Source organism: Pipistrellus hanaki (assembly GCF_964339955.1).
Source record: "Pipistrellus hanaki genome assembly, chromosome: 3".
Classification (NCBI taxonomy): Eukaryota; Metazoa; Chordata; class Mammalia; order Chiroptera; family Vespertilionidae; genus Pipistrellus; species Pipistrellus hanaki.
In genome coordinates this window covers 24026251-24052960 of record NC_140505.1, presented here as the reverse complement: position 1 = coordinate 24052960, position 26710 = coordinate 24026251, and the positions used below count along the sequence as shown (strand labels likewise).

Genomic DNA, 26710 nt, shown 5'->3' with positions numbered 1-26710 from the left:
AGACAACTAAGATTAGAGGGAACTTCCTTAACTTGATCAAATGTATCTACCAAACAAACAAACAAAGCAAAACAAAAAAAACAACAAAACAAAAAAAAAAGCACCCTATAATTTAAATTATATTTACTGGTAAAATACTGATTTTGGAACAAAACAAGGATGTCCATTTCACAACTTTCATTAGATATAGTACTGACAGTTATAGCTACTACAATAGTCAAGAAAACAAAAGGCATATAGATTGGATGTGAAGAAGTAAAATCCCCTTATTTGCAGATAACATGATTAAGTAGAAAATACAAAAGTCAATTGTATTTACACATACTATCAATGAACATGTGGACACTAGAATTAAAAAAAATAATGTTTACAATCACTCAAAAAATTAGAATACTCAGTATAAATCTAAGAAAACATACATGATTTAAGTCCCGAAAACTACAAAACAGTGATAAGAATTCAAAGGTCTAAATAAAAGAATTCAGGGAGCAGAAAACATATTCATGGACTGGAAGACTCAATGTAGGAAATATACAAATTCTCCCCAAATTGGCATACAAATCTAATGCAACCCCAATAAAAAGCTCAGCAAAATTGACTTATATAGACAAGATTATTCTAAAGTTTACATGAGAAAGTGAAGGAACTAGAATAGCTAAAACAATTTTTAAAAGAAGAAAATTAGAATAATTATTCTACTCATTTCAAGAATGATTATATAGCTACAGTGATTAAGTATGTGATACTGTCAGAAGGACAGACACACAGACTAATGAAAGGAAATAGAAAAATTGACCCCAGTAATATGCCCAACTAATTTTTTGTACAAGTGCAAAAGAAATTCAATGTAGGACAAATAGCCTTTTCAACAAGTCAAATTAAACATCTATAGTCTCCTACCTCAACAAAACAACCTGAACCTAAATATCACACCTTAAACAAAAATTAACTCAAATTGATCACAGATTCAAATATAAGATGTTAAACTATAGAGCTTTGATTTAGCATCAAAAGTATTCCTATATAATAAAAGCCTAATATGTTAAGTGTATGGTCGTCCAGTCAGCTGTTCAACAAATCAAAGTATACTACTATGCTAATGATATGCTAAGGATGCTCAACTGCTCGCCATGACAGCACTGACCACCAGGGGGCAGACAGTCAACTGGTTGACCAGTCACTATGACATGCATGCACTGACCACCAGGGGGCAGATGCTCCAACCAGTAGGGTTAGCTTGCTGCTGGGGTCTGGCCAATAGGGACTGAGCAAGACAGGCCGGACATGCCCTGGAGCCCTTCCAAGGTCCCTCCCCACCAGGGGGCAGATGCAGCGAGCCAAGCAGTAAAGAGCAAGGGGTCCCGGACTGAAGAGGATGCAGGCCAGACTGAGGGAACCCTCAACCCCCTGCCAACTGCACAAATTCCATGCACCAGGCCTCTAGACCATAATAATAAAACCATAATATGCAAATCAATTGAACAGCAGAACAGTGGAACAACCATCCAGACAAATTTCTGGACAACCTTCCAGACAAAGCTGGGGCTGCGAGGGCTGAGGGGCAGCTGCCGAGGTGGCCGGGGCTGGGAGGGCCATGGCAGCTGAGGCTGTGAAGGCCTACCCTTGCACAAAGTTTGTGCATTGGGCCTCTAGTAATGAATAAAAGGGAAAACCGGTCAATTGGACTTCATCAAAATTAAAAACTTTTGCTCTGGAAAAAAAGCTTTGTTAGAAGGATGAAAAGACAAGCTATATATTGGGAGGAAACATTTGCTGAATACAGATTTAAGGAAGGACTAATATCTAGTATATATAAAGATCTCTCAAAATTCAACAGTAAAAAAAACCACACAAATAATCTAATTACAAAAAAGGGCAAAATGGCATAAACAGACATTTTGCAATAGTGGAAATAAGCCAGGAGGCCAAGGCAATGATCCAAACAAAAGATAACCATGGTTTGAATGAGGATAAGTGAAAGAACTTGAGCTCTCTATTGGATGTAGAATTGAAAGACTGGCAAATTTGGACTGGGAAATGAGAAAAGGGAGGTGTTATGGATAACATGAGCCTTTGAAGGGTTTAATTTCCTGAAGTAAAGAGGCTGGAAAAGGCTCGGAGAGAAAAAACAACCAGTTGTGCTTTGGGCAAGGCAAGTTGAAGATGACGATGAGAAGAGTGGAAATGGCAGGTTTTACGTCATTCTCTCCGCACACTGGGTCTAGGTGATAAAGTAGGCCTTCTACCCTGTCCAACTAACTGCTCCTACAATGCCCCACGATGATTTGCTGTCTCTCCTCTGAGCCCTCCAAGCTCACACTTGCCCCCGTGCTGGTAAATATATCTTCTCTCTGCCCGAACATTCTTCCGGAAACCTTTGCCTAAGGGCTCCTTCTGTCTGTCAGGGCTCAGCTGAGACATTTTCTCCTTAGAGGCCACATGCTGAGCATACACCAGGAAGTAGTACTTGACTTCCAATCACTCTCTATCACATTTTGTTTAATTTTCTTCTCAGAAGCAGCTATCAGAAATTATCTTTTTATTATTATTAATTTGGGAGAGAGAAAAAGAGGGGGGGAGAGAGAGAGAGAAAGAGAGAGAGAGAGAGAGAGAGAGAGAGAGAGAGAGAGAGAGAGAGAGACATTCATTGGTTGATTCTTGTATACAACCTGCCCTGACCAGGGATCAAACCCAAAATCTTGGCGTGTCAGGACAATGCTCTAACCAACTGAGCTAACTGCCCAGGGCAAAAATTATATTATTATTAATTTTCTTATTTTTTTGCCTTCCCTCCAAGAAATTTAAGCCCATTAGACTAGGGATCTTTGGTGTCTTATTCTTTGCCATAATCTTAGTGTCTACAATAGGACGTGGCATATAGAAAGCACCAAATAAGCGCTTTTTGACTAAAAGTGAGGGAATTTAGACCGAGTTTTCTATAAATCTTGTATAGCAGAAGGACTGTTACTAAGTAGAAAAAAAATTACCTCTTAATATATTGCAAACAAGACTGTCTGATAAATACATGCTTTCCAGATCAAAAAGGAGGTAGTTGTCCTACTAAATACTGAACTACCCAGACCATATGGGGAATATGCATAGTGAGGGACATCACAGCAATATTTGCCCTTGAGAAAAGAAAATCAAAGTGACCGATACTGGAAATATTAGCCATGGAGACTGTGCTTCTTCCTGACCCATTCTATAAATGTTATACACCTCCTGTACCCCCTACTGAGGGCCATCTTAGGCTACTGAACACAGGTGGCCAGTGAGATGACCTCAGGAGAAGGGAGAGAAGGAGATATGAGGTAGACTGGAAGAAAGGTCTGACTCAAAGTGGTGGTAAGTGGCTGGGCCCATCACATTCATTCCTCTGAAATGAAGAAATATGGACAGAACTGGTCAACTGGTTGATGGAAGTTAAGAGTCATGGGAAGAGTAGCAGGGCCACAAAACACTAGATTAAAGGTCATAAATTCCTGATACTAAACTCTTAAGATAACATCTCTACAATGGTCCCAGGTTCTGAAAAATGAACATGCCTGGTTTCCACGAGATTCCTATCTCCCTCGTGTTTCTTGACAATTTCTTAGCTTCGTGCATTATTTAGAAGTTTGTTCCTTGCTATCAATATTGTTTAACAACCTACACATGCAGCCAGAAAATCAGGTCCTACCCAGTTAATTATGGTCCTTCCATCTGTTGGATTATTCTATGGATGCTTAAAACGATTGTTAAAAGGGCTGTGTGGTAACATGGGGAGAACAGTGACGCTATCATGTCCCCTGTGTCAGGAATTAAAGTAGGTCTTCCCCTCTCCCTGTTCCCTTGCCCCCTGGGTTCTCACCACAATGGCTCACTTGCAGATACGAAAATGACTAAATTTGAGTTCAAGTCTCTGGCACATAGTAAATGCTTAGAAGCCTCTGTCAATGAATACATGTTTGCATTGTGATCATAACTAGAGAAACACTGTCATGCATAAGAGGCTGGGAGGAAAAACACCAAAATGATCATTCCCAAACTTCATTGTGATCCAGTCTCAACCCTTAGCCCTCACTTCACAGACTCCATGATTCAGCCACACTGGCTGATGCCACGCATTTCTCAATATCCAACACCTTCTCCTCGCCTGCAGAGCTTTGTTTCTCCTTGCTCCTTTACCTGGGAAGTCTTCCTCTCCCTCCACCACCTTTGCCTGAGTGATCCCCATGCATCCTTCAGCATCCAGGAAGCCCCCCCAACCCCATGAACTCACCTAAAACAGCACACCTCACATTGCACTGTGGTTCCCTGTTCACTCAACCCTCTCCACCTACCCACCCCCGTGTCTTCTTCGCTGGTGCTTCCACTGAAGGTCATGCATGTATCAGTATCCATGAAGCAATCACACACATTTTCTCCCGGTAATAGAGCAATAAAGAATTTTTACTGTTGTTAGCTTGGTCCTTAGAGGTTTTCAGTATTTATTTTCATAAAAATGTGTTTTGTAGTAGTAAATAAATATAATTCTGAAATGTTTCCATATTTCCATTCCTTGAAACGAGTGTCTGAAATGGCAGGATGAAGGGCCACTTTTAAATGAAGTCCCTTTAGGCTCGTGTCAAACATGGCTTTTGGCAGTTCTCATTTGGATCTCATAGCATTTGACAGAAAAGGTCTTCAGTTATCAACAAATACTGGAATGGGGACAAGACATGTTTATTAAAAAGAAGAGGAAACTTAGGCATGGGTAGATTTTATTATGAAAAATATTTCCAGTCCAAGGAGATTGTCTAGTGTTTTATGGAAATAAAAGTATTTGAATGAAAAGGAATCAATCTCTAAATATACCCCAGAAAGAACAGTGAAAGAGCAAAGAAAATCTCTCTCTCTCCCTCCCTCCCTCCCTCCCTCCCTCCCTCCCTCCCTCCCTCCCTCTCTCTCTCTCATTTATTATTCACTGAAGTCTATTAGGAAAGCCATTTAAATTCCCTATAAAGAAAACACTGTCAGTCAAACCAGAGCTGTGTCATGTAAGCCATAACAAGAAGGGAAGAATGTTCATTTCACAGGAGATTGAAACCGTGTTAGTGGCAAAGGGATCATTAAATATTTTAAACAGCACGTTCCATGGTATGGTTCCTTCTGACAGTCTCCCAGGCCCCAGATCCCTCAACTTATTTTTCTCCTTGCCTCCACAAGCGCGTTCTGCCTCCCACTTAGCAACCTCCTCAGGCTCAGAATGACACCTGGTGAAACCCTAACGGAGTTATGGAGACAAGAGATGATGATTAATTTGTGCGGGGGGGGGGGGGGGGGGGGGGGGATGTCAGAGTTTTCAGAATCTGTGTGGGTGGCGGTGCAAAACACCTTCCTGGCTTCAGCATCAAGACACACAGGCAGCCGCTGCTGCCAGCCGTTGCTTCGCCATCGCATCATTTTTCTTTATTGGAAGCCTCTCCCATCGTTTTATCTCTTTGGAATAGTTGCTATTCAAAACAAAACCAATAAAGAAGACAATATAATTTCTTAATTGTTTTAATTGCCTAAATGTTACTAAAACGATCGGGTGCCTTTTATAACAATGACATTATAAGACCTCATGAAGCCCAACCCTAGATTCCAATTCCGTTTCCTGACAAATGCAATTTCGGTTTCATGCTTCAATAATAAAATATCAAAGGGGTGAGAGCGCTTCCTAGACTGTTCACCCACTGGTGTGACTGTTCAGTGGCAGAGAGCGTGGTCTAAGCAGAGCTCCTGGCACTAAATCCAATTTAAACTGTAGGACACCCACGTCCAAGAGTCTGAGAAGCCAGCACCTGCACATGCAAATGGTAACCCAGATCCTGACTGAATTGTAATTTTTTAAATATTAGGCCTGGCCTGGCCAGGTAGCTCACATGGTTAGAGCATCATCCCGATACTCCAAGGTTGTGGGTTTCATGTCTGGTCAGGGTACATACAAGAATCAACCAATAAATACATAAATAAATGGAACAACAAATTGATGTCTCTCTCTCTCTTCCTTCTTCTCTCTCTCTCTCAAATCAACAAATAAGAAACAAAATAAAATATTAGGCTCCTAAGAATTCTAAAAATAAAAGTTTATTTATACAAAGAATACTCACATTTTCTCATCTTTGGCTCCAGATACCCTTATCCAAGGCAAAGTCTGATCCTGATGACAGTTCAGAGAAACAAACACATTGCCTTTCGCCATCACTACCACCTAATTCAGAGTATTTTCGTAAACACCGCAGGCCCGCGGCTGCTGACCTTAGAAAGGCCTGCCTACAAGGCTGGCCCCTGACCGGAGTCAGGCAAGTCTGCTTGTACAAAGTTCCCTAGGCCAATACGAAGAGCTTCCTAACAGATAAGGTTGTTTGCTGTGCCTCAGCTGTTGGTATAAACAAAGTTATTTATGGTCAACACCTGCTTTCATTCTGAGAGCATGGAATTCTAGCAGGGGTTGCTAGGCAGAAAATGCCTGCATAACCCCAATAACAGCACTACATTCAGTCTCAAATGGGCTTTTCTGGGCAGAAACACCGGAGACCATGGGCTGCGTTTTCACTCTTAGGGAGCGTGCACTCTGTGGGACCTTTCACACAGCACACGGGGGAAGACGGCATGCGGACTCCCCCTTACACCTGGCTGTGCATCCTGCTGTCACTGTCATCCATCCTAGCCACAGTCTAGCTACATGCTGTGAGTCCTTCTAGCAAATCACCCAATGTGCTGGCTGACGGTTTGGAGGACCCTCAAAAACATGGCTTAAAACAAAACATCAGCTATTCCTGTGTAAATACTGTGCGTTTGTTAACGTTTCTCATGGGGAAAAACGATGCCATCATTGCATCCGGTCTACAGTACAGCCTCATGCTGCTGATGTAACAGGTTTCTATCATGGAGACAAGACTGTAACTTTTTACAGGTTGTTCGCTGCTATTTAGGTGACAGAAAAAGAGCAGTTTGATGACCGCAAGGTCATACATGACTGTCAAACTATAGATTTAGACAGAGCCCCGATAATAAACCTGCTCCTTGCCAGAGACAACAATGTAAAGCAGGGCAGATGGCGGGGACTTGGACTCTATTCCTCTAATTCAGTCTTAAGAAAATTATAACTTAATAGGACTCCTCTCCACTACCCTTTAAATATCCAGTTAAAGAGATATTGGTTACCAATGATCTCTGAGTAACGTTTATTACTGAAACAGTGAACATGATAAACATGAAGATGCAGATGTTTAAAATAAGAATGCGCAACTTTATTTTTTTTTCTGCAAAGGTGAAGAAAGAAACTATGGAGAGCTTCCTGATCGCTCTGAAAGAACAAAACTCTGGTTTTTAGTCCTTTAGGAATACACAAAACTAAACCAATGCTGACCACAAATAAATATGCACCGTTGAAATTATCTGTTTGTTTTTTTAAATACTCTGATGTTAAAAATCCTAGAGAGGTTCTAAAACTGGTTTACCCAAATATTTCATTATATTTCCAGAGAAATAGGGAACATGGCCCCATAGCTATGCAGGGAGACGGCCAGGGGTAGAATAATAAACTCTGTTGGCTAAAAGCTGAAACAATTCTTGCACAGAGTTTTGACTATGTAGTAGGGTTGATCTTCAGTCATCCTGCTAAAAAACTATGGACACACTACCTTGTACTCTTATCTAAGAAACAAGAAAAGCCCTCTGAGGCGACAATAAACAAATAAAATATAAAGTACAGAAAAAAAGTTAGGCCTCATTCCTTTTAAAAAGAAAACCTCCTTTTAAGAGACAAAGAGTGAAAACCATGAAAGGAGCCAGCCCGTTCTTTCTGGCACTTTCCATTTCCAATAACTTAGCTCCTAGGACAGCGGTCCGCAAACGACGCATTAGTCAACAGAGCCAAATATCAACAGTACAATGATTGAAATTTCTTTTGAGAGCCAAATTTTTTAAACTTAAACTTCTTCCTACGTCACTTCTTCAAAACAGACTCGCCCAGGTGGTGGCATTTTGTGGAAGAGCCACACTCAAGGAGCCAAAGAGCCTCATGTGGCTCGCGAGCCGCAGTTCACCACGGTCCTAGGACAAGGGTGAAACCAGAGGTGCCCAGAGATTCCCACAGTTGGGACTGGAACACAGCAAGGTCATGCCCACCTCATTCCCGAGGCTGGAAATACATTGCTCTCCAAGGAACCTACTGAAGTCACATTTCTGGATTTGACTGACTAAAGGCCAAATCTCTGCAGGCTCATTCACAGCAATGAAACAGCTGCCATATTTGGCATTTCCTCTGTTTCACAGGATGTGAGCTAGCCTCTTGGCTGAGCAGAGGTGAAACAAATAAAATTCCCCAATAAAGATTTTTCCATAGCACCACCAGTGTGATTCAGTGGTTGAGCGTCAACTCATGAACTTGAAGGTGACAGTTCAATTCCTGGTCAGGGCACATGCCCAGGTTGTGGACTTGATCCCCAGTAGAGGAACAAGAGGCAGGGAGCAGCCCATCCATGATTCTCTCTCATCACTGAAGTTTCTATCTCTCTCTCCTTCTACCTTCCTCTTTGAAATCAATAAAAATATTTAAAAGAAAAATATTTTTCTATAGAACAAGTAGCATTTAATTGAAGGTTTAAATTCATACATAAGACTTTCATGGAGAACAAGATTTTGCGAGTTTTCTCACAGACTTATCCTGGAATAGCAACCTTTTGCCTCTGACTTTTCTTTTTTAATTAATAATTAATGCTGAGAATGTATGAAATGCTATCATTGATTTTGTCAGATGAATTAGTGAATGGCAAGTTTGCTGACAGGAAGGACTCTGACTTATATTATTCCTTCCTGATGCCTAGAGCAGGGCAGTCAATAAATGTTTCTGGATGAATGAAATTAGTATATTAAAGACATAGGAAGTAAAAAAATAAAGGAAAGAAAAAAACTTTGAAAAAGTAAATAAGTTAAAGTATCCAACAAAACCACAATATGCTTTTCCTTCCAAAGTCTCCACGCAGCCAAAGATGGAAGATTCTGAGAGGAGCTCACCAGGAACCGCTATGGCAAGCCCAAAATAAACAACACCAAAATAAACAAATAAGCAAGGCACACAGTTTGTAAATGGCAACTGTAGTTTTAGGTCTGATAAAGTTTGAAATCCAAATAACCCAGAAAAATTCAGGACATGTGGTTGCCATAGTATTGAATCAAATGACTATAGTACTTTTCATTTTTTTATCACAAGGGAAAAATAATTTTTACAAGGAAACAAGGAAAGGTTCAATATGTTTTACATACTTAATTCAATTAGATGTATGTACATAATAAATGTGTGTACATAAACTCAGTCAAGTAACTAGTATTTTCACCCAATTTGTATATTCTGGAGACCCAGGGACCAAAGACAATCACTTTCAACTCTTTCAGCTGTTTCCCTTAGTATGTACATGCATATTTTAACAGATATTCTTCAACTGTCATTTCTTATTCATTTTTAATGTTTATTGGCTTCCTGCTGTGACAGATGAAAACATAGCTCTCTTATCTTCTACACATATTTTCCTGCATCCCACCAAAATCCTCTCAATTTAACTATATCATCATTTTGGTTACCATAATATTTAGTATTTGTATTACATTATTATGTCTGTTCAAATACTGTTCATAACTGAGCCCTATAGTATTCCATGATTATATTTCTTTTCTTGTACAATCTTTTGTTTTGCCTGCTATGAATAGTTACCTCAATTTTCCATTTGCTTTCTTTTCTTATGTATTTAATGTTAATTTTCCCCAAACTTTAGCACAGAACTAGAAGATTCATCTCGTCAAAGATAAACATATTACGTACAGTACGTAACCTTTTGGATTTGTTTATTTCCTTATTCCCTGGCCTCTTTAGCCTCTGATCTGATCTGGAAAGGTTGTTCTCCAGCCCTCCAGGTGTCACCTGACCTTCCCTTCACTTCGTATCAGTGATCTTCCCTCACTTTGCCCTACTTGCTGCAAAATTTTTGACTTATTCTCTCATGTTGGTAGAGCACTTCCTCCAAGAACTACCCAAGAAAGAGTGCATGGGAGGCTAATTTTTGAAACCTTCCATGTCTGTCTGGAAATAGCCTTATTTTGCCCTTGCATTTGGTTGACAGTTTGGCCAGATACAAGATCCCAAATTGGAAATTATTTTCCCTGTGATTTGGAAAGCCTAGCTCTATTTCTTCTAAAGTTCACCACTGCAGTTGAGAAGTCAGACACCAGCCTGCTTCCTGAATCTTTGTATATAACCTACTTTTTTGTTCTGTTAAAACTTTTAGGAAAAATTTATCTTATTCACAGACTTTATCAGATGTGTCTTGGAATTGGCTTTTTTTTTTTTTTTAAATGTGTTGTGCTTGGAACACAATGTACCCTTTCCATATGAAAATTAATGCCCTTCAATTTTAGAAAAGTATTCATATAATTCTATCACTTTCTCCCCTGCATTTTCTTTATTTCCTTTCTAAAACTCTATGATTAATCAGATTTTGATCTCCCTAAATGGAGCTTCTTATTTCCTTTTTTCTCTCATGTTTGCTGTCTCTGCCTTTTTATTCAATTTCTGGACTGTGCCACCCACATTCCAACTCTTTGCTGAATTTTTAATTTGTTATTATATTTAATTTCGAAACCCTGTTTCAATGCAATATCTTCTCTAATCTCTCAAAGAATAGCAATTATAATTTTTGGAGGTTTTTCTTCCCTGCTTTGCCCTCTTTCCTCTGAGCCTCCTTTCATGATTGTTTTAATCTCATTCATTCATTATCCTTAAATATGTGATGATCTTTGGCAGTCCGCTGTGAGACCTACAAAGTTGAACTTCTGTGGTATTGGGTGGGGTGCCCAGCTATTTTATGGGAGACCTCCAAATATCTCTTTTACTCAGTTGGTCAGTTTCCCAGACAAGGATCTTCTCATTTTCTAATGCAGGGATAGAGAAATATAAGCCTGGTTGTCAGAGTTTTGGGTGCCCAAAACTCATCTGTATCTTGTTTCCAAGTCCAAAACCTCTCTAATTTCTCTAGAAGCTATACCTACCAGGGGTATCTGTCCAGCCACCTGGAATAGGAAGGGGTCTAACTAACATCACCAGTTTTCAACTTCACCCTTCAAACCTGTCTTTCTAGCACAGCTTGTGGTTCCAAGTGCAGAGACTTCCGTGTCCTGACCACAAACCATCCCTTCAGATTGACCTCCCTCTCAGTGGGCAACTGGCTTTCAATTTTCCACCCTCTGCTAATTCAATTCCCATTCATCCATTTGCTTTCTACCTGCCAAAAATGTGTTAGCATCGCTTATCCACTGAGCTGAGCCTCCCATTTTCCTTGTCCATGTGGATTTATGCCTTTTTTTAAAATTTGTTACCTACCATTTTGGGTAGTCTCAGGAAGCAGAGATAAATAATATGTTGAAACTGCCATATATAGTCATAAGTTCAAAAATCTTTTTAATCATAAAAAAAATCAGGTTAGAAGTCTTAGAAGACTCTCTAAAATAGAATATCATCCCTACTGATTTACTAACATTTGGCCATACGTTGGCAGAAGTACTGTGTTCAATTTTTGATTCTATAAATCATGATTTATAGATGACATGGGAAGAATTCAGATGGAACAAGAACTTAAATAGATGATTCAGAAACTGACTTAAAAGAAAGAGCTAAACAAATATTAGGTTATACCATATAGAGGAGGCTGATGGATTTAGTAATGACCATCAAGTAGATAAAGAATTACTATAGTCACAGATGGTTGTCCCCATCTCTCTGTTTCCATTTAAAACAGAATAAGAAAACAGACTTAAGACATAGTGTAAAAAAAAAAATCATTTGACAGTGAAAGTATATTAAATATTAGCAGGAGAGAGAGTGGAATTTTCTTTTCTGGATCGTATTAAAAGTGAGAAGAGTCCACTCCTTCAAGGTGAAATCCTGCACTAGATGACATTTAAATTCCTTCCAGCTGCATATTTCCTTTCTTTCCAATAGACCTGTATGCAGAAAATAATCACTGCTATTCCAAGTTTCTTTTTTTTTTCCTTTCTAATAGAGACAATCGTTTCTGAGGATAAGAAAGATTACTTCTAAAGCAAGCTCAGTTCCATTTTAAAATTCACACTGGCAAGTTTCAATAATTTTTTTTTTTTTAGCAAAATGAAAGATCTACATGTTAAAAGCATCACTACACTCAAAATGTGGGTAGCACTTCAATATTGAGGCAAAAATTAGCATAGCTCAATTATATGTGTGTGTGTGTGTGTGTGTGTGTGTGTGTGTGTGTGTGTAATTTTTGGGAGGAAGGGAGAGGGAGAGAGATAGAAACATCAATGATGAGAGAGAATCATTGATGGGCTGCCTCCTACACTCCCCACACAGGGGATCAAATCCGCAACACGGGCATGTGTCCTGACTGGGAATCAAACCCTGACCTCCTGGTTCATAGGTAGATGCTCAATCACTGAGCCATGCCAGCCAAACATTATTGTTCAAGTTTTAGATTTTGCTTTGCAATAAGTTGCACTTTTAAAAAAATATTAGTTTCCTGTGTAAACGCAAATTGAAAATAAACTCAAAGTTCAGTTAAATAGAATGCTTATAAGATTAGAAGGTAAATTATTTCTCCTTCCCATTTGCCTTTAAGAATGCACTGACCAGAGCAGGACAATGGCTAATAAGGGGTCAGGAGGAGGGACAGGGGCAGCAGAAGATGTACTTAGGATAGTTGAGCCTTTGAGGACTCGCAAAGGCTCAACTACATGAAGCCCTGCCTCCATCACATGCTTGATGTTTGTGTTGCTGCTAAAGAAATATAGTTTTGTGTCTTTTGTTTTTAGTACAGAAATATGGGCTCACCTCATGCCTCTCAGAAATCTATTCCAGGTAGGCTGAAGACCTAAATGTGAGAGACAAAACAGAGAGACAAAACAAAGCTTGGGGGGGGGGGGGGGAGATTCAAATTGCCTTTGTGACCTCTGATTAAGAAACAAAAAGTGCTAACTACAAAATACTGATCAATTGGATTACAACAAAATTAAAAAACTATTTATTAACAGATACCCTCAAAGAAGTAGAAAGGTAAGTCAGATAGTGGAAGAAAGATGTTTGTAATATATATAACTTACAGACAATTAAAATCCAAAATACATCACTGGCAGTTTGACATCTCCCAAGGGGTCCCGGATTGCGAGAGGGTACAGGCCAGGCTGAGGGACCCCACCAGTGCACAAATCTGTGCACTGGGCCTCTAGTATTCATAAAGTGGAATATTTTACAGCAATAAAAATGAACGAACTACAGTTACAGGTAACCATGGAATGAACCTCACAAAAACAAAGTTAAGCAAAAGAAGCCAGACACAAATGACTCCATTTAAATGATTCTTTATTATGATTCTACTTAAATTAATTTCAAAGTAGTCATTTGAAGTCCATATTTAAGAGGTAAAACTATAAATAAATCCAAAGAACTAACATTTGTACAAATCTGTACAGTGATTACTCTGGGGTTAGAGAGGGCATTGTAACTGGGAAAGACCACAATCAAGCTTCTGTGGGACTGGTGGTGTCTTGTACTTTAATCGAGACAGTGGCTAAATAATTATTTTGACCGTATTTTATGTTTCTATGTACTTTTCTTTACTAGGTTATATTTCAAAATTTAAATAGTAAATATAAGCAAATATAGTATTACATACAGTAAATACTCTGGCTCCGTAGCCCATACTAACAAAGGAACTACTGTTAACCATTTGGTGTGTATCCTTCCAGATGTGCCTGCATGCTTTTTTTATAACTTAAAAAAAAAAAAAAAAAAAAAAAAAAAAAAAAAAAAAAAAAAAAAAACTACTGCGAAGACATCCAAAATGGAATAATGCAATACCAAATTCACGGCAGGGGTTTACAGGGAAATGTCGCTGTATCTCCTTCTCATAAGAGGCAATCAAAATTTCAGAGACTCTTGGAACTTATAAACAATTATAGCAAGGTCTCAGGATAGAAAGGTAATATGCAAAAGTCAACCACTTTCCTATAAATAAATAGAATTTGAAATTAAAAATACAATACCATTTACTTTGTGCCACAAAATATGACATTCTTGGGTATAAACTTAACAAAATATGTAAAATATCTAACCTGTTTCCTCGAAAATAAGACAGTGTCTTATATTAATTTTTGCTCCCAAAGATACGTTAGATCTTATTTTCAGGGGATGTCTTATTTTTCCATGAAGAAGAATACGGTACACATTTATTGCTAAATGAAAATAAAGGAAATTTATTACCTGTATACGGTACAGTAGTACGGTAGTACGGTAGTTGTTAACACAAACCAGACAAACTGTGAATCCTACAGTATCAAGAATTTACTCATTTATTCAATGACAATCATGTCATCATCTCTGGAACATCATCATAACAATCCAATTCCTGAATTTCCTGGTGAATTTCTTGTGACTCCATTTCTTTCAGAATCAGTGGACCAAATCTCTCATGTTTAGCCTAGGAGGGGCCTTATTTTCGGGTGGATGCCTTATATTTCACTCAGAAGGAAACCTGTTATTTTCGGAGGATGTCTTATTTTGGGGGAAACACGGTATGTTTAACAAAATCATAGAAGAACTAAATAAATGGAGAAATGTTCCATATGAAAATACTCTAGATGATACTATAAAGATGCACACATGTCATTATGCATATGCCCAAAATCATAGAATGCACAGCACCAATAGTGAATCCTAATATAAACTATGGACTTTGGGTGATTCTGATGTGTCAATGTAGGTTTATCAATTATACCATATACTTTGGTAGGGAATGTTGATAATGGAGAAGGCTATGCATGTTGGGAACAGACGGTATTTGGGAAATGTCTGTACCTTTAAAAGAAATTTTAAAAATGTAATTATTATTCTCAAAGAGCTGATAAAATATTGCATTCATAAAAATAAGTGCAGGATGATATAGAAAATAAAAAAAACTTTTCAGATTACAGCAAAAGAAGAAAATATAGGCATCTAAAAAAAAATTTCAGGTTTGTCCAATTGTGCATCATCTGATAGGAATCCTATAAAAAAAAAAGTGAACAAAAAAAAGCGGGAGAAAACTATTAAGAGAAAACTGAAAAATGAATGAAACACAAATGGGGAAATTTCAGAAACCCAAAGTAAAAGAAAATATCCTAAAGTTTTCCAAAGAGAAAGCATACATCACTTGCAATCAGATTGGTATAAGACTTATCAGCAACATTGGATATCAAAAGGGAGCAATATCTCGGAGCTCTCAGGAAATCCATTTATTAATTTATCAAATCCACAGTATCAATTTTGGTAACTGTAAAGTCAGTGCCCATGACAGGAGGGGATGGGAAATCGGAAAGAGAGGAGCTGAAGGTAAGGGTGATGGTGCAAGACCCTCACCAGGGACCAAGTGATCCCATCTAACGGTGATGAGCAAGATATAAAATATTACTTAAATTACTTAAAGAGAGGAACAAAAAATTGTGATATCACTATGCTGAGTAAAGGAGGAAGGTGAGATAGAAGTGTGGCAGAAAACCAGTAGACACTGTCTAAATTGACAAATGAGGAAATAACTGTTAAATGTGGTTCTTTGATATATAACTAGAGGCCCGGTGCATGAAAATTCATGCACTGGAGGCAGGGGGTGGGGGGAGTCCCTCAGCCCAGCTGCCCTCTCTCACAGTCCGGAACCTCAGGGGTGGGAGGCGACCCAGTGATTAGAATGTGACACCCTATCACACTTCTGCTACTGCCACTGCCAGAAGCATAAGCTTTGGGTGGCCCTGGTTACCTGAGCCTCGGGTGGCCCTGGGCAGCTGAGCAGCCACCATCTGAGGTTTGCCTATGCCTCAGACCGGCCCTCAGCAGCTGGGGACTACGGAGGCAAGCGCATGGAATGGCCTGGCCTGCCTGGGGGTGGGCTCAGCCTTGCCATGCACCTGCCACTCTAGCGGGGCTGAGGGGACTGGGCACTGCCATCTTGTGGCTATGAGCACCACCATCTTTGAAGGTATGGCAGTCCATTAGCATATTCCCTCCTTACTGGCTATGGGTGCTTCCATCTTTGTGACAGTGTGAGGGTCAATTAGCATTTTCCCTCTTTATTAGATAGGATAGCTAACATAAAAAGCAGTCACAGCAGATAACAGTGGTCCCTTTTGCAAGAAGAGATGGGGATGAAAAGGAAGTGAGGCAAAGAAACCACTGGTTTTTTTTTTTTATTCTAAGCCATTCTGCACGATTTGACTTTTTAACCATGGACATGAGTTACTTTGATAAAAAATTAAAATGAAGCATTATAAGACATATTTATAACTTGGCTATTGATCTGTTGTTGCAAGGGAAGCTGTGAGGACTAAGGAATAGATGGTGAGGCCACCAACAAAGACAGCACTCAGAAGACGAGACCATGCGGCACGATGAGGAGTCCGGTGGAGAAGCCATAGTCTGAGGTACCTCTGGCACACCCAGAAAGAGATGACTAAGGAGGCGTGGATGTGCAGATCAAAGGCTCAGGGAGAGGGCTGGGCTGGCGATGACAGTTGGACAGCAGTCTGTCTACAGGCCAGTGAAAGCCAAGCGTGTGAGCGAGACCATCCAGGAAGAACATGTGGTGGGACGCATAGAATGGGCCTAGGGCGAAGCCCTAGAGAACATCCATGTCACGTGGACGGAGAAGCTGCAGAAGAGAAGCAGGAATGTTTGGTACATGGAAGCCAAAGGGCTGGAGTTAGAAAAGTAACAAACTATCAGAGGCATTAGAGAGGTCCACTTTAAAGACCCATAACTCCCAAACCTTTCAAGATTCCATATGCTTCCCATAAGTCCTCTCTGACCTAAGCATTTGAAGTCTGTCCAATCAACTGAAGCATAATTCCCACAGAACTAACAAGGAACTAAAGCAAGACTCGACACTGGCTCCGCTGGCCACATCTGCAAGCATTCAAAAGCATCTCTGTGGTGAAGGCGCTGCGTGGTGCTCCAAACGATACACTTGAGGACTTCATGTGGCGTGTTCCAGATGGCTAGGTTCCAGGGGAATTAAAGAGACCCATTTCCACTCATATTTCCTAAAGAAATGAAATTGTCACCCTTAGAGACTCTGCCTAAAAAGATGGTGCACCTGCTTTGTGGGAAATATTCAACCTGATGTGTAAACTACTCAAAATGCAACTTTGTGGAAACACACTCACTGCACACACTCCCCATGGGGGAGAGTCACAGACACGGAAGAAGCAAAATGCTTATCTTCACTTTGCCTCCGGAGGCCCATTGTAAAGCATAGGAAACCCATCTGGAGTGCATGTATTTTTCCCTCCAAGAAAAAGAACAATAACACCGCAAGGCTGTGAGGACAAGCACGTGCAACATCCTGCATTAGCAAACGACATGAAAAGTGTGTTCTGAGCGGATGCAATCCTGATTTAACCTGTGTTCCTTTTGCCCTGGAAGGGAGAAGATACAGACGGCATTCACACATCCAATGGATCTGCCTTTGGCATCAATTCAGCATCAAGGTCCTGTCACTGCACCGCAGCGGAGGAGCCTGCTCCCCAGCGGAGCTGTTCCCCAGTCCAGCTAATGAGCTGGCACAATCGGAACTCTGCATGTTGGGGCTATTCTGTATGCAGGCTTGTATCTGCTGCAAACAGGCACAAACTAAATAGATTCTCTTTTTTCCCCCAGGATAATTTCTTTAGTGCCAATACGCAGAGCTACAGTAATCATATTAATGCTCTATCTATCTTGAAGCAAATCTCACCTCAAGACTTAGCAATTTTTAGGTCAGTGCAGAAATCAAAGTAGAATGTTATGGAGTTTCCAAATGCAGACAGCTATGTAAATCAGATACAAAGTCACTGGTACCTGTAGGCAGATGTGCCGCAAACAAATCTTATGCCACTGCAGATGTGAAAAATCACGCAGCTGGCAAACAGTCTTAAGCCCTCACCTGTACATCCTTCAGAAAAGAGCAAAATTAAACCCTGGAAAAGCATTGTAATAAGGCCTCATCGGGTGAAAGGGAACAGGCAAAACGGCTGAGGAACCTGGGTATCCCTTATATCCCACATTCCATTCTTCTGCAAAGCTTGACGCTCCACCTTTAAGATATATCAAGAAGTCACCAAGCTGTCACTATCTCACTCCCTGCTCCCAATTTCCATCTCCTTGGCTTCTCACCATAAAAGTGCAGTAGCCTGTTCACCTCCATGTCACTTCCCTCCTTGTCTCTCTGCAGACAGTTCTACGGAAACCAGAGTGTCCCTTTCAAAACTGCAGTCAGACTGTGTGGTTTCCCAGCACAAACTCTCCAATGTCTGCACTTAAAATGAATCCCAAAGTACACCTGACACTTGAACAGCCTGGGGGTTAGGGAGCTGACCCCCAAGCAGATGAAAAATAGCGTATAACTTTTGACTCTCCCCAACTACTAATAGTTTATTATTGACCGGAAGTCTTACTAATAACATAAAAGTCAAATAACACATATTTTGAATGCTCTAAAAGGGGCCACATACTAACTAACCTGAAAACCTCAGGGAAGGCCTGCATGGCAGTCTTGGGAACGCAAAGACCTAAAGTAACCACAAAGGATGGTCTGAAATTAAACTTTAACTAAAAGCAGTTGTGGTGGGTAGTCACCTCCTAGGTGGTATCTTCCCTGACAAGGTCGATTTTACCTAGGCTGAGCTTATTGTCTTTTTTGCATCTATAACAAATCATTGAAATGTCACAGTAACTTGTAACTTCCCTTTTTTCCAGACCCTCAGGGTGCAACCAAATGCCCTGGGTGCCAGGACAGATACCACGAATTCCTTCATTGTTATTGTTATCATGTTCTGTACCCACCTAAGTAAAAGAAGTGTGTGTCTGTCATTTTACTCTTTATCAATCCTTGAGCTTCCCCCAGCCCCGCCCTTGCTTTTTCCTGCATCTCTATTCTATCATCAATGGATTTCATGTAACCAACCAACCTCTCCTCCTTGGATTCTAATGTATAAAAATAGGTGAAAAACCACCATTCTCCAGAGCATTATCCCAGAGCATTATCCCAATCCATTGAGATTCTCCTTCCCGACAATTGTCAACAGTTTGCATCAAATAAACACACAAAAATTCTTTCTAGGTTTGAATGTTTTTACAATTAACATGTGTATTATGTTCTGTATTCTTATAATAAAGTAAGAATATTATTTAAAGGAAAGGAAAGTGTTATTTAAAAATTCATAAAGAAGAGAAAATACATTTACAATATTCTATGTATTTATTGAAAAGATCTACATATGACTGGATCCACTCAGTTCAAACTGTGTTGTGAAAGGTTGACTGTACTTACTATAAGGTTCTCCCTCCTCCCAACTGGTGGGCTGAGTTATGACATTACTGGCATCTGTCACAGAGACATCTCCAAGACATTGAGCCATCAATCAGTGCGTGCCAAAGTGTCCTGGAGCCCACCCCTTCCTGTTCTGCCCTGGTTTGGCTCAGTGGATAGAGCGTCCGGACTGCAGACTGAAAGGTCCCAGGTTCGATTCCAGTCAAGGGCATGTACCTTGGCTGCGGGCACATCCCCAGTAGGGGGTGTGCAAGAGGCAGCTGATCGATGATCCTCTCTCATCGATGTTTCTAACTCTCTATCACGCTCTCTTTCTCTCTGTAAAAAATCAATAAAATATATTAAAAAAAAAAAAAAACTACCTCTTAGCACACTTAACTTTCCTTTCTTATGGATTTATGGTTCTTTAACAGATCCCATTTATTTCTATTGTCAATAGTATCGTTATATATATTGTGTACACACACACACACACAACTCCAGAGCCACTCCTGTGAGATACGAAGCCTTCCCTCAGACTGACTACTTGGCTCTTTGTTCTTGCCAACACAATTTCAGAATTAATATTTATTTAATAATTTGGAATCCAAGGTTTCCTATAACTGACCACATTATACAATCAGGATTTTCAGGTAATATGCTTGAAAAAGAATATGTTAATACAGAAACATAAATATAGATGATCTGGAAAGTTAATTAACATCAATCAAAACTGTCATATTTTACATCATATTGCTTTTGTCTAGATTTTATTTTTTAAACTTATAATACTTATTTTTTGCTTCCAGAAATGAAAACTAGTTTTAGAATATACACTACTCAACTACTGACTCAATACTCAAATCATTAGTGTCACAAGTTATCTAAAATAAGAAAAATTTTTTCAACACAGACACTTAATTTAGAAACTGAAATGGAATAATGAACAAACTTTAAATCTAATTGTCTTTTTTTAAATGGATAAATCCATGAAACAATTTATATAAAGAAATTTTCTCATCATAAACCAAACTAAAACATTCTGAGCACGATTTGAAAGGAGACTACTTTCCAAATATTTGATATTCCTTGAACTACATGGTTGGATAAATAGTTCTATTTCAATGCAACTGTGCCTTTCACATCAAAAACCTTAACTTTTATTCCTCGGGGAACTTCAGAGTGAAATGAAATATTTCAATGTCTTATTTTAACAAATATGGTACAAGAAAGGAAAACTATTATCTCTCATGGACATAGATACAAAACACCCCACTCAAAATTTTAGCAAACTGCATCTGATAATATACAAAATATCAAGATGATTTTATTTCAGGTACTAAGTTGGTTTAACATGTTGAAATCATGAATTTAATTTCTCATATTAACAGTCTCAGCAGAAAGATTATATAATCTCAATAAATCTAGAAAATATATCTAATAAAAAACAATATTCATGATTTAAACCCCCTTAGAAAAGTAGGAATAAAAAAATCACCTCTTTCTTCTTTATTAAATTGTCTACACGCTCTCTCTCAAAAAAAAAAAAAAAAAAAAAGCTATAGGAAACAGCATACTTAATGCTTAAATGCAGAAAATTTCTCATTGTGATTAAGAGGAAGAAAAGGAAGCCCACCAACAGATCTTATAGATAACAATGAACCAGGGGCCTAGCCAGTGTAGTAGGCATAAGTACATGGTGTAAAGACTAAAAAAGAAGAAACAAAGCTATCATTATTCACAAATGATGTTTGTAGAATAACCAAAGGTACTTACAGATAAGTTGAATGTAGAAAATCCATTAGCAATGTAGAAAAGCCAACTCAGTTTCTATATAACAGCAAACAGAAAATTAAATCCTAAAAAATATGACATACCTAACAATAAATCTAACAAAAGATACGTAGGACTTCTGAGGGAATAATGTATTGAGCCATTTTGAAAGACAAATAGAGGAAGGCTCAATATTGTAAAGATATCAGTTTTCCTCAAATTAATTTATAGATGCAATGCAATCCTACTCTAAATCCCAAAACTTTATGAGGGGGGTAGAACTAAAACAAGTTGATTCTGAAATTGTACAGAGAAATGTTAAGGGCCAAGACAAGTTAAGACTCTCTTTAAGAGCAAGAATGCCTCCTCAGCCCAGCTGGTGTTGCTCAATGGTTGAGTCTCAACCTATGAACAAGAATGTCAGTTTGATTCCCTGTCAGGGCACATGCCCAGGTTGTGGGCTCAATCCCCAGTAGGGAGTGTTTAGGAGGCAACCAATAGGTGATGTTTCTCTCTCATTGATGTTTCTATCTCTCTATCCTTCTCTTCTTTCTGAAATCAATAATAAAATATATGTATATATGTGTCCTGACAGAGAATCAAACATATACATATATATACTTTTTTTTTTTTAAATGCCTTCTCAAATATCAAGACTTATTTTTTCAAATAAGCCAGTGTGGTCTAAGCATAGAATAGACCAACAAAACAAACTAAATGCTCAGAAAGAGACTTTTACTCGTGATGATATGTGATATATCACAGAGGTGGAAAATATCACTCACAAATCTCAGAGGGAAGGTGGGAGGGGAGCAGGAAGACATTAACCAAAGAACTTAGGTGCATATACGCATAACCCATGGACACAGACACTATGGTGTGGTGAAGGCCTGGGGTAGAGCCAATGCAGGTGAAGGAGGACAATGCGGGGGTGGGGCAAATGGAGGGACATCTATAACACACTCAAAAATAAAGACATAGAAAAATAAATAATATATGTAAACCGCAGTAACAAAAATGGATGCCAGGTTCCACCCTCAGAGATTTAGATTTAATTTGTTTTGGTTGAGATCTAGGTAAGTTTTTTAAGTTCCTGCAGATGTAAGTTTTTTAAGTTCCTGTAATGTGAACCTGGGCTGAGAACCACAGAACCAGTGACCGGCCCTAACTCCCTCTCCAAACTCATTAATCCCCACAGACCCCTCAGCCACCACCCTTTGTCCTTTGGCTCCTCAAAAAGGTCAAGCTCATTCTGGCCTCGGGGCTTTTGCAAGAATTGCTCTCCTTGCCTTATATGTTCTGTACTTTATCTGCCTGCTCATCATGCACTTCAAGGGGTCTCCTTGGATAACCAATCAAAAGAAACCGCAGTGACTCTGCAGCATACCTTACTTTAGTTTGCTACATAGTACTTATTCCCAAATATTTTTCTTGTTTGTTTATTATCTGTTCTCTCCACTAGAACACAAGCTCCATGAAAGCAAAGCACTTATCTGTGTTGTTCGTCATAGCTTCCCCAGCAGCTGGAGCAGTGCCTGGAACACGGCAGGGATCTCGTAAACATGAGTTGGATAAATGAGTGATAAGCACGTGGACAATCCAGGTCACCTCTACTGCCACAACGTGCCTTGCACAGAGAAGGGCCTCAGAGTGCATTCCAATTCAGACTGAAAAGAACCATTATGCTATAGATTTGGCCAAATGTTGAAGGTGATAGTCATCCTTGCTGAAAAATATCCTTTTCCCATCCTGTATACACAATATAATCCAGTGTTATTTTAAACACTAAATACAAGCCTATGATTGTCTAACCATTATGCTATACACCTGAAAGTAATACAAAATAATATTGACTATAAACTGTAATTGAAAAAAAAATAAAGACTAAAATCCAACTTTCAGAAAAGTTCTAAAATGGATAAACATCTTACAGAAAATTACCAGTCTATCTGCATCCCAGAGTGATCCGATGTAAAGTACCTCTCCCACGTCCCCTGGCATAACTGTCACCTCTCTGGGCAGTGAGCATGGCTGCTTACTCACCAGGCTGTAAATCTTCTCAATTAAATCTTTCAACCTGTACTTACAATATTCATTCATACCTATAATCAGGTATTAGAGATACCTTTTAAACTCAAGGTCCTCTCATAATCAATTTCAGTGAAAATAAAATAGGAAGTCCAAGGTTAAATGAGAAAGAGAGATTCAAATATTATATTCTTTAGCTGGGTACCAAAAGTAGAGGCACCTCTATTCATAAGTAAAAAAAAAAAAATTCAAGGCTGATCTAGTTTTTAAGTGCCCATTTCTAAATATATTGAGAAAATCGTCATCATCAAAAAATAGCTTCTACTTCTTAGTGGGCTGAATGGTGGTCTCCAAAAAGATCCATCTACATCCTAATCCCTAAAACACCTGTGAATATTGTTTTATAGGGCAAAAGAGTGATTGTTACATTATACAGCAAAAGATGTGATTATTTAATATTCTTGAGAGGAGGATTATCCAAAGAGGCCCAAATGCATCCCCATGTATCCTTAGAAGAGAGGAACAGAGAGGATTCTGACACAGAGAAGGCCATGTGATCATGGAAGAAGAGACAGATGCCTAGAATTTCCAAATGCTACAATATGCAAAAAAGGGATCCTCCCCAAGAGCCTTCGAGGAAACACAGCCCTGCCAGCACCTTGATTTTAGACTCCAGCCTCCAGGACGGGGAGAAAATACATTTATTTTAAATCTCTCTGTTTGTGGTCATGTGCTACTACCAGCACAGGAAACTAATACACACTTAATTGATCATTAATATGTACTAGACATTATGAAAAGCACGATACAAGAAATTTGACAGGTATCCAAAAAGGTTTTGTTTCAAAGTAAATACATTTCTTTAACATTTACATTTTAAATAAGTACAGATCGAACATATTCAATTCCCATTTTGAAGGACAGATCTAGAATCCAGTGCTCTGTTCTCTTTATGATTTGAAGCCACACACTTGGAGCCTCTGGAAGGTAATTTCCCTTCTGAAAATGTCAGATTAAAATCCTTGACTCCCTCAGGGTTGTGGGGAGAATGTGGAAAAGGATGATAAGGGCTTGCCCTCAAAGACTCGTGGAGTCTTAGAGCTAAACTCTCCCTTGAAGAGTACTGAACGCTAATCCTCGTTCTAGGGAAAGGAACACAAAGGCTCAGGAGGGTGAGGTCTTTGCCAGGAAAGAGTTAGCGAGATGCCAGGTATCTGGATTCTGGCTCAGAGCCCTTTGCACAGCAATGTGCTGCTTCTGGAAGCTTGAGGGTGCTATTCCCAACTCAACCAAACTCTGCTTTCTTCCTCCAGTAATAGGCATGAGTTTTCTCTGATTCCATGCATGTACCTGCTCACCTTTAGGGATAATGGCAACATGTGGGGTTGGGATACAGACTGTTTCAACAGAAAGGACTCAAGCCTAGGCTTGGTAGAAGAAGAAAAAAATGACAAAACCAAACCCTAAGGTGTACTGTGATGATAATGAGCTGGTCCTTGCTCAGAACCAATTTCCAGCAGCCCGTAAAGGAAGCCTTAGGCAACTCTAAACACCAATTCTTCCAGCATCAATCAGCCAAGAATGAGTGAACTGATCTGTCTGGAATCCATCCCAGGGAAAAACAATCTAAAAGACAACATCTTAGGGAATAAGGGTCAGTATTGCCATCTTCCCATTAAAGAGACAGTGTGATACCCAAAGGCAAAGTGTGTGCTAAAGTTTATCATCTTATCAGGATAAAAACTTAATAACTGGGACTAGGAGGCAACTTTCTTAATCTGATGAAGAATATTTGCACAAATCCCAAACAGGCATGATACCTATTGATGAAATGCTAAAAGTTTTTCCATTCGAAAGACATATGCATCCATATGTTTATTGCAGCATTATTTGCAATAGCCAAGATACGGAAGCAACCTGTGTCCATCAATAGATGAATGAATAAAGAAATGGTGCAGCCAAAACTAGTTTGGCTCAATGGATAGAGCACTGGCCTGCAGACTGAAGGGTCCCAGGTTCGATTCCGATCAGGGGCATGTACCTTGGTTGCGGGCACATCCCCAGTGGGGGATGTGCAGGAGGCAGCTGATTGAATTTTCTCTCTCATCAATATTTCTAACTCTCTATCCCTCTCTCTTCCTCTTTGTAAAAACTCAATAAAACAGTGGTGTATAAATACAATGGAATATAACTCAGCCTTGAAAAAGAATAACCTAGAGGATTGTTGGGCTGTGTGAAATAAGCCAGACAGAAATAGACAAGTGCCACATGATATCAATTGTATTTCAATATATCAGCAGAAAGAGTTAGAAAATAAAATATTTTTAAAAGATACCAACAACTGCCGAAACCGGTTTGGCTCAGTGGATAGAGCATCGGCCTGCGGACTGAAAGGTCCCGGGTTCGATTCCAATCAAGGGCACATACCTTGGTTGCGGGCACATCCCCAGTGGGGGATGTGCAAGAGGCAGCTGGTCGATGTTTCTCTCCCATCGACGTTTCTAACTCTCTATCCCTCTCAATTCCTTTCTGTGTAAAATAAAGTATATTTGTTTTAAAAAAAAAAGATACCAACAACTATATCATTAAAAATATAAAGTACCTACAAATGAACTTAACAAAAAATTTGCAAAACCTATACTAGAAAAATTACACAACTTTACTGAGTTCTCTTAAAGCAACTCAGGTATATGCATAGGTTTTAGTGATAACAAATGAAAGAAAAATAAATTTAATGTAACTATCATATCTTCTCATTCAAACATTAGTTTTTGAAAACTAGAGGTTTCTTGATGTGCTTTATAAGAATTCTGTTCAGACAGGAGCCATGTATGTTCTTATGGTAGACTAGAATTCTTACTATTGTATTATTCTATATTTTAACTAAACATTGAAAAGTATTTGAGTTTCCACATTAGGTATTATATTAATTGGGGGGGAAAAAGACTATCTAAAGGGGAATTTTATGGATATATTAAACTTTAACACATCTGAGAATCTACTCAGTGAATCCATTTGTAAGTGGCCTTAAACAATGGATATGCATTTGGGTAAACTCATCCTTGCATGGGAAATATCTGAAATGTCTGCCTTATGTTGTAGTCATTCCCCTGTTAAGGCTACCTTCAAATATAGGTGGAATGAACCGCTTCCTTTAATGTGGTATTTATAAAGTAGCCTTCTCAAAATGATCCATTAGCCTAAAAGCATCAAACAGCCAAGCATCAATGGCTAAATCCTTTGAGCTACAGTGCTATGGCTCCTGCAATCCATTTTTAAAAGAAAAATATTCCTTGGAGGAGATAACAATGAGTCCCTATCCAATTTTAATACCAAATTTAATTTACCCAACTCAGAAACAAGATTCTGGGGAGTCAACTGACAGTGTAGAAAAAAAAAAAATCAGAGCACTCTTAGGGACAGATCTGGAGTACCTGCTGCTTCCATTGGGCAGACGGGTTGGCACAGTGAGGTATCCTGGAACGCACATGACATTACAGTGCTAAAGGAAAAGTGGAAAGATGCTAGAGACAAGCATAATGCACTTGGCAGTTCAGCTGAGG

At 39.2% G+C, this 26710-nt stretch overlaps 1 protein-coding gene across 5 annotated transcripts in view; it reads right to left on the bottom strand.

The window, feature by feature from the left end:
• The window catches only part of CSGALNACT1 (chondroitin sulfate N-acetylgalactosaminyltransferase 1), a 300150-nt gene that overhangs the window by 104266 nt on the left and 169174 nt on the right, over nucleotides 1–26710 (bottom strand). The window contains exon 4 of one of the 5 annotated variants that reach the window (XM_084879844.1): nucleotides 12866–12905. The exons of the other annotated variants lie outside the window; for them this stretch is intronic. The gene's annotated coding sequence lies outside the window, so the exon portion shown is untranslated. The remainder of the gene's footprint in view (nucleotides 1–12865; nucleotides 12906–26710) is intronic. 5 annotated transcript variants of the gene reach the window in all.